Genomic DNA, 7467 nt, shown 5'->3' with positions numbered 1-7467 from the left:
TCAGCTCACCTGGGCACACCTGGGCTCATCTGGGTACACCTGGGCACACCTGGGCTCATCTGAGCACACCTGGGGCACACCTGGACACACCTGGGATACACCTGGGAACACCTGGGACACACCTGAGCTAATCTGGGACACACCTAAACACACCTGGGGCACACCTCAGATACACATGGGCACACATGGGACACTCCTGAGCTCACCTGGGACACACCTGAACACACCTGGGCACACCTGGGACACACCTGAGCTGATCTGGGACACACCTGGGGCACACCTGAACACACCTAGCACACACCTGAGCTCACCTGGGGCACACCTGAGCTCACATGGAGCACACCTGGGGCACACCTGAACACACCTAGCACACACCTGAGCTAATCTGGGACACACCGGAGACACACCTGGGGCACACCTCAGATACACCTGGGCACACCTGGGACACACCTGAGCTGATCTGGGACACACCTGAACACACCTGGGGCACACCTGAGTTTACCTGGGCACACCTGAGCTCACTTGGGGCACACCTGAACACACCTAGCACACACCTGAGGTAATCTGGGGCACACCTGAGCTCACATGGAGCACACCTGAACACACCTGAGCTCACCTGGGACACACCTGGAGCTCACCTGGGGGACACCTGAACACACCTGAGCTCACGTGGAGCACACCTGAGCTTACCTGGGACACACCTGAACACACCTGGGGCACACCTGGAGCTCACTTGAGCTCACCTGGGACACACCTGAGCACACCTGAGCTCAACTGGGGCACACCTCAGATACACCTGGGCACACCTGGGACACACCTGAGCTGATCTGGGACACACCTGAGCTCACCTGGGGCACACCTGAGCTTACCTGGGACACACCTGAACACACCTGGGGCACACCTGAGATACACATGGAGCACACCTGAGCTCACCTGGGGCACACCTGAGCACACCTGAGCTCAACTGGGGCACACCTCAGATACACCTGGGCACACCTGGGACACACCTGAACACACCTGGGACACACCTCAGATACACCTGGGCACACCTGGGACACACCTGAGCTTACCTGGGACACACCTGAACACACCTGGGACACACCTGAACACACCTGGGACACACCTCAGATACACCTGGGACACACCTGAGCTCACATGGAGCACACCTGGGCACACCTGAGCTCACCTGGGCACACCTGAGCTCACCTGGGGCACACCTGAGCTCACCTGTCGCACCTTTGCGGGCGGTTCTGTAGCGCTGGGGGTGGGCGGGGCACACCTGGACCATTCATTAAAGGATCGTGCATTGATGACGTCATCGCCCGGTCTCACCTGGAGCTTCGGGGGCGGAGTCAGCAGACGGGGGGGGGGGGGGAGGAACCCCCAAAATTCACACCTGGGGTGGGTGGGGTCACCTGGGATTCACACCTGGAGGGGATGGGGACACCTGAGAGTCACACCTGTCACACCTGGAGGGGGTTGGGATCCCCAAAATTCACACCTGGAGGGGGTGGGAACACCTGGGATTCACACCTGTCACACCTGGGGGGATTGCGGACCCCAACATTCGCACCTGGAGAACGAGAACCTCCCAAAATCCACACCTGGGGGGATGGGGAACACCTGAGAGTCACACCTGGGGGGGTGGGGACCTCCCAAAATTCACACCTGGGGTGTTTGGGAGCACCTGGGATTCACACCTGTCACACCTGAGGGGTTTGGGGACACCTGAGAGTCACACCTGTCACACCTGGGGGGATTGGGATTCCCAAAATTCACACCTGGAGGGGTTGGGGACACCTGAGAGTCACACCTGGAGAACAAGAACCGCCCAAAATACACACCTGTCACACCTGGAGGGTTTGGAATTCCCAAAATTCACACCTGGAGGGGTTGAGGTCACCTGGGATTCACACCTGGGGGGTTGGAACCCTCCAAAAGTCACACCTGTCACACCTGGAGGGGGTTGGGATTCCTAAAATTCACACCTGGAGGGGTTTGGGGACACCTGAGATTCACACCTGTCACACCTGGAGGGGTGTGGGACCCCAAAATTCGCACCTGGAGAACAAGAACCTCCCAAAATTCGCACCTGGGCAGTTTGGGAGCACCTGGGATTCACACCTGTCACACCTGGGGGGATTGGGGACACCTGAGATTCGCACCTGGAGAACCGAGAACCTCCCAAAATCCACACCTGGGGGGATGAGGAACACCTGAAGTGCACACCTGGAGGGGTGGGGACCTCCCAAAATTCACACCTGGAGAACAAGAACCTCCCAAAATTCACACCTGTCTCACCTGGAGGGGGTGGGGGACCCCAAAATCCACACCTGGGTTGTTTGGGAACACCTGACATTCACACCTGGGCGGGTGGAACCTCCCAAAATTCACACCTGGGGGGGATTTGGGAGCTCCAAAATTCACACCTGGGCGGGGTGGAGACCTAAAACTCACACCTGTCACACCTGGAGGGGGTTGGGATTCCCAAAATTCACACCTGGAGGGGTTGGGGACACCTGAGAGTCACACCTGGGGTTTGGAACCTTCCAAAATTCATACCTGTCACACCTGGAGGGGGTTGGGATCCCCAAATTCACACCTGGAGGGGGTGGGAACACCTGGGATTCACACCTGTCACACCTGGGGGGATCGGGGACCCCAGAATTCACACCTGGGGTGTTTGGGAACACCTGAGACTCACATCTGGAGGGGTTGGGAACATCCCAAAATTCACACCTGGGGTGTTTGGGAGCACCTGGGATTCACACCTGTCACACCTGGAGAGGTTTGGGGACACCTGAGAGTCACACCTGGGGTGCTGGAACCTTCCACATTTCACACCTGTCACACCTGGAGGGTTTGGGATCCCCAAATTTCACACCTGGAGGGTTTGGGGACACCTGGGATTCGCACCTGTCTCACCTGGGAGGATTGGGGACCCCAAAATTCACACCTGGGGGTTGGGAACACCTGAGATTCACACTTGGAGGGGATTGGGGACACCTGAGAGTCACACCTGGGGGGTTGGAACCCTCCAAAATTCACACCTGTCACACCTGGAGGGGGTTGGGATCCCCAAATTTCACACCTGGAGGGGGTGGGAACACCTGGGATTCACACCTGTCACACCTGGAGGGATGGGGGACCCCAAAATTCACACCTGAGGGGATTGGGGACACCTGGGAGTCACACCTGGAGGAACAGGAGACCCCGAAGTTCACACCTGGAGGCTCCAGACGCCTTTTTTTTTTTTATTTATTCACCTGCCCAGGTGCGCGGGGACACCTGAGCTCCACAGGTGCTGCCAAAGGTGGGGGGGGGGAGGGAGGAGCCAGGTGAGGGTTCCAGGTGAGGGAATCCAGGTGAGAGGTTCAGGTGAGGGTTCCAGGTGAAGATTCCAGGTGAGAGGTTCAGGTGAGAGGTTCAGGTGAGAAATTCCAGGTGAGGGTTCCAGGTGAGAAATTCCAGGTGAGGATTCCAGGTGAGAGCGGCCAGGTGAGGATTCCAGGTGAAGATTCCAGGTGAGTGCAGCCAGGTGAGAAATTCCAGGTGAGAGAGTCCAGGTGAGAGAGTCCAGGTGAGTTTCAAGGTGAGGATTCCAGGTGAGAGCAGCCAGGTGAGGATTCCAGGTGAGGATTGCAGGTGAGAGGTTCCAGGTGAGGATTCCAGGTGAGGTTCCAGGTGAGGATTCCAGGTGAGGGAATCCAGGTGAGAGGTTCAGGTGAGGTTTGCACGTGAGGATCCCAGGTGAGGATTCCAGGTGAGGTTCCAGGTGAGGTTCCAGGTGAGAGGTTCCAGGTGAGAGCGGCCAGGTGAGGATTCCAGGTGAGACATTCCAGGTGAAGTTCAGGTTAGGGAACCCCTGTGAGGATGCCAGGTGAGGTTCAGGTGAGGATTCCAGGTGAGGATTCCAGGTGAGTGCAGCCAGGTGAGAAATTCCAGGTGAGAAATTCCAGGTGAGAGAGTCCAGGTGAGTTTCAAGGTGAGGATTCCAGGTGAGAGCAGCCAGGTGAGAAATTCCAGGTGAGGGAATCCAGGTGAGAGGTTCAGGTGAGGTTTGCAGGTGAGGACTCCAGGTGAAGATTCCACATGAGGTTCAGGTGAGAGATTCCAGGTGAGAAGTTCAGGTGAGAGCGGCCAGATGGTGATTCCAGGTGAGATTCAGGTGAGAAATTCCAGGTGAGTTTGAGGTGAAGATTCCAGGTGAGGAATTCCAGGTGGGGATTCCAGGTGAGAGCGGCCAGGTGAGTTTCAAGGTGAGGATTCCAGGTGGGGTTCAGGTGAGAGGTTCAGGTGAGAGGTTCAGGTGAGAGGTTCAGGTGAGGATTCCAGGTGAGAGATTGCAGGTGAAGTTCAGGTTAGGGAACCCCTGTGAGGATTCCAGGTGAGGTTCAGGTGAGGATTCCAGGTGAGAGGTTCCAGGTAAGAGCAGCCAGGTGAGGTTCAGGTGAGAAGTTCAGGTGAGGTTCAGGTGAGGATTCCAGGTGAGGATTCCAGGTGAGGATTCCAGGTGAGGATTCCAGGTAGGAGCAGCCAGGTGAGGCTCAGGTGAGAAGTTCCAGGTGAGGGATTCCAGGTGAGGACTCCAGGTGAGAGCAGCCAGGTGAGAGTGGCCAGATGGTGATTCCAGGTGAGAGCGGCCAGGTGAGAAATTCCAGATGAAGGATTCCAGGTGAGATGTTCAGGTGAGAGAGCAGCCAGGTGAGTTTGAGGTGAAGATTCCGGGTGAGGGATTCCAGGTGAGAGTGGCCAGGTGAGAAGTTCAGGTGAGAGATTCCAGGTGAGGACTCCAAGTGAGAGTGGCCAGGTGAGGCTCAGGTGAGTTTCAAGGTGAGGATTCCAGGTGAGGAATTCCAGGTGAGAGCAGCCAGGTGAGAGGTTCAGGTGAGAGTGGCCAGGTGAGAGTGGCCAGGTGAGCAGCTCCAGGTGAGGTCCAGGTGAGGATTTGCAGGTGAGCAGCTCCAGGTGAGGTCCAGGTGAGGAGGGCCAGGTGAGGTTCAGGTGAGAGTGGCCAGGTGAGCAGCTCCAGGTGAGGTCCAGGTGAAAATTTGCAGGTGAGGATTCCAGGTGAGAGGTCCAGGTGAAGTTCAGGTGAGCAATTCCAGGTGAGAGCAGCCAGGTGAGGAGGGCCAGGTGAGGTTCGGGTGAAGATCCCAGGTGAGAGGTTCAGGTGCGGATTCCAGGTGAAGGCAGCCAGGTGAGGTCCAGGTGAGGATTTGCAGGTGAGGTTCAGGTGAGGAATCCGTATCAGAGTGGCCAGGTGAGGTTCAGGTGAGGCTCAGGTGAGAGTGGCCAGGTGAAAATTTGCAGGTGAGGATTCCAGGTGAGAGCAGCCAGGCGAGGAGGGCCAGGTGAGGTTCAGGTGAAGGTCCCAGGTGAGGGGTTCCAGGTTCCAGGTGCCAGGTGAGCCCCACCAGGTGAGTCCCTCCAGGTGAGCTCAGGGGGCATCGTCCATCAGCTGCAGCTCCTCCCCCTGGCCAGGTGAGCTCCTCCCGGGCAGGTAAATGGCGCCGGGGGCCCTCGGGGCGTCCAGGTGAGCTGGGGACACACCTGGGGTCACACCTGGGACTCACCTGGGAACACACCTGGGGGGGCGGGGCTCACCTGGGACACACCTGGGGACACCTGGACACACCCGGGACTCACCTGGGGGCATTGGGGGCACACCTGGGGACACCTGGGACACACCTGGGACTCACCTGGGGACACACCTGGGGATGGGGACACACCTGGGGACACCTGGGGACATCTGAGGACATCTGGGGACACACCCAGGGATACCTGGGACACACCTGGGGACACCTGGGGGGGCGGGGCTCACCTGGGACACACCTGGGGACTCACCTGGGGACACTTGGGGGCATTGGGGGCACACCTGAGACAGACTTGGGGTCACCTGGGACACACCTGGGGACACCTGGGGGGGCGGAGCTCACCTGGGGACACCTGGGACTCACCTGGGACACACCTGGGGATGGGGACACACCTGGGGACACCTGGGGACACCTGAGGACATCTGGGGACACACCCAGGGATACCTGGGACACACCTGGGGGGCAGGGCTCACCTGGGACACACCTGGGACAAACCTGGGACTCACCTGGGGACACTTGGGGGCATTGGGGGCACACCTGAGACAGACTTGGGGTCACCTCGGACTCACCTGGGGACACCTGGGGGGGACGGGGCTCACCTGGGACACACCTGGGGACACCTGGGGGGGGCGAGACTCACCTGGGACACACCTGGGGACACCTGGGACACACCTGGGGATGGGGACACACCTGGGACTCACCTTTGACACACCTGGGGACACCTGGGGTCACACCTGGGGGGGGCGAGACTCACCTGGGACAAACCTGGGACTCACCTGGGGACACTTGGGGGCATTGGGGGCACACCTGGGGACACCTGAGACACACCTGGAGACACCTGGGACTCACCTGGGGACACCTGGGGGGGGGGCGGGGCTCACCTGGGGACACCTGGGACACACCTGGGGACACCTGGGGGCATTGGGGGCACACCTGGGGACACCTGGGGATGGGGACACACCTGGGACTCACCTGGGACACACCTGGGACACACCTGGGGACACCTGGGGACACACCTGGGGGGGGCGAGACTCACCTGGGACAAACCTGGGACTCACCTGGGGACACCTGGGGGCATTGGGGGCACACCTGGGGACACCTGAGACACACCTGGAGACACCTGGGACTCACCTGGGGACACCTGGGGGGGGGCGGGGCTCACCTGGGGACACCTGGGACACACCTGGGGACACCTGGGGTCACCTGGGCTTACCTGGGACACACCTGGGGATGGGGACACACCCGGCACTCACCTGGGACACACCTGGCCCGCAAGGTGAGCCAGAGCAGGGCCCCGCCCAGTGACGTCAGCAGCAGCAGCAGCGCCACCAGGTACGAGCAGGAGGGGGCGGCACCTGGGGACAGGTGAGGGGGCAGCGGGAGGCGTCACACCCGGACTCACCTGTGCTCACCTGTCCTCACCTGTCCAACCTTCACCTGTCCTCACCTGTCCCACCTGTCCCAGCCTTCTCACCTGTCCTCACCTGTCCTCACCTGTCCTCACCTGTCCCACCTGTCCAACCTTCACCTGTCCTCACCTGTCCTCACCTGTCCCAGCCTTCTCACCTGTCCTGGGCCCTCCCCACCTGTTCTTACCTGCCCCTCTCTGCTCACCTGCCCCGTTGTTCTCACCTGTCCCACCTTCACCTGTCTCACCTGTGCTGGCTCCTCCCCTCACACCTGTCCTTACCTGCCTTCACCTGTTGTCACCTGCTCCACCCTTCTCACCTGTCCCAGTCTTTCTCACCTGTCCCACCTGTCCTGGCTCTTCTCACCTGTCCTGGGCCCTTCTCACCTGTCCTCACCTGTCCCACCTTTCTCACCTGGACTCACCTGTCCCTGCCTGTTATTACCTGTTCCCCACCCTTCT

Source organism: Melospiza melodia, unplaced genomic scaffold (genome assembly GCF_035770615.1).
Source record: "Melospiza melodia melodia isolate bMelMel2 unplaced genomic scaffold, bMelMel2.pri scaffold_145, whole genome shotgun sequence".
Lineage (NCBI taxonomy): Eukaryota > Metazoa > Chordata > Aves > Passeriformes > Passerellidae > Melospiza > Melospiza melodia.
The sequence above is the reverse complement of the archived record's forward strand: the minus strand, read 5'-3'. Positions refer to the sequence as shown.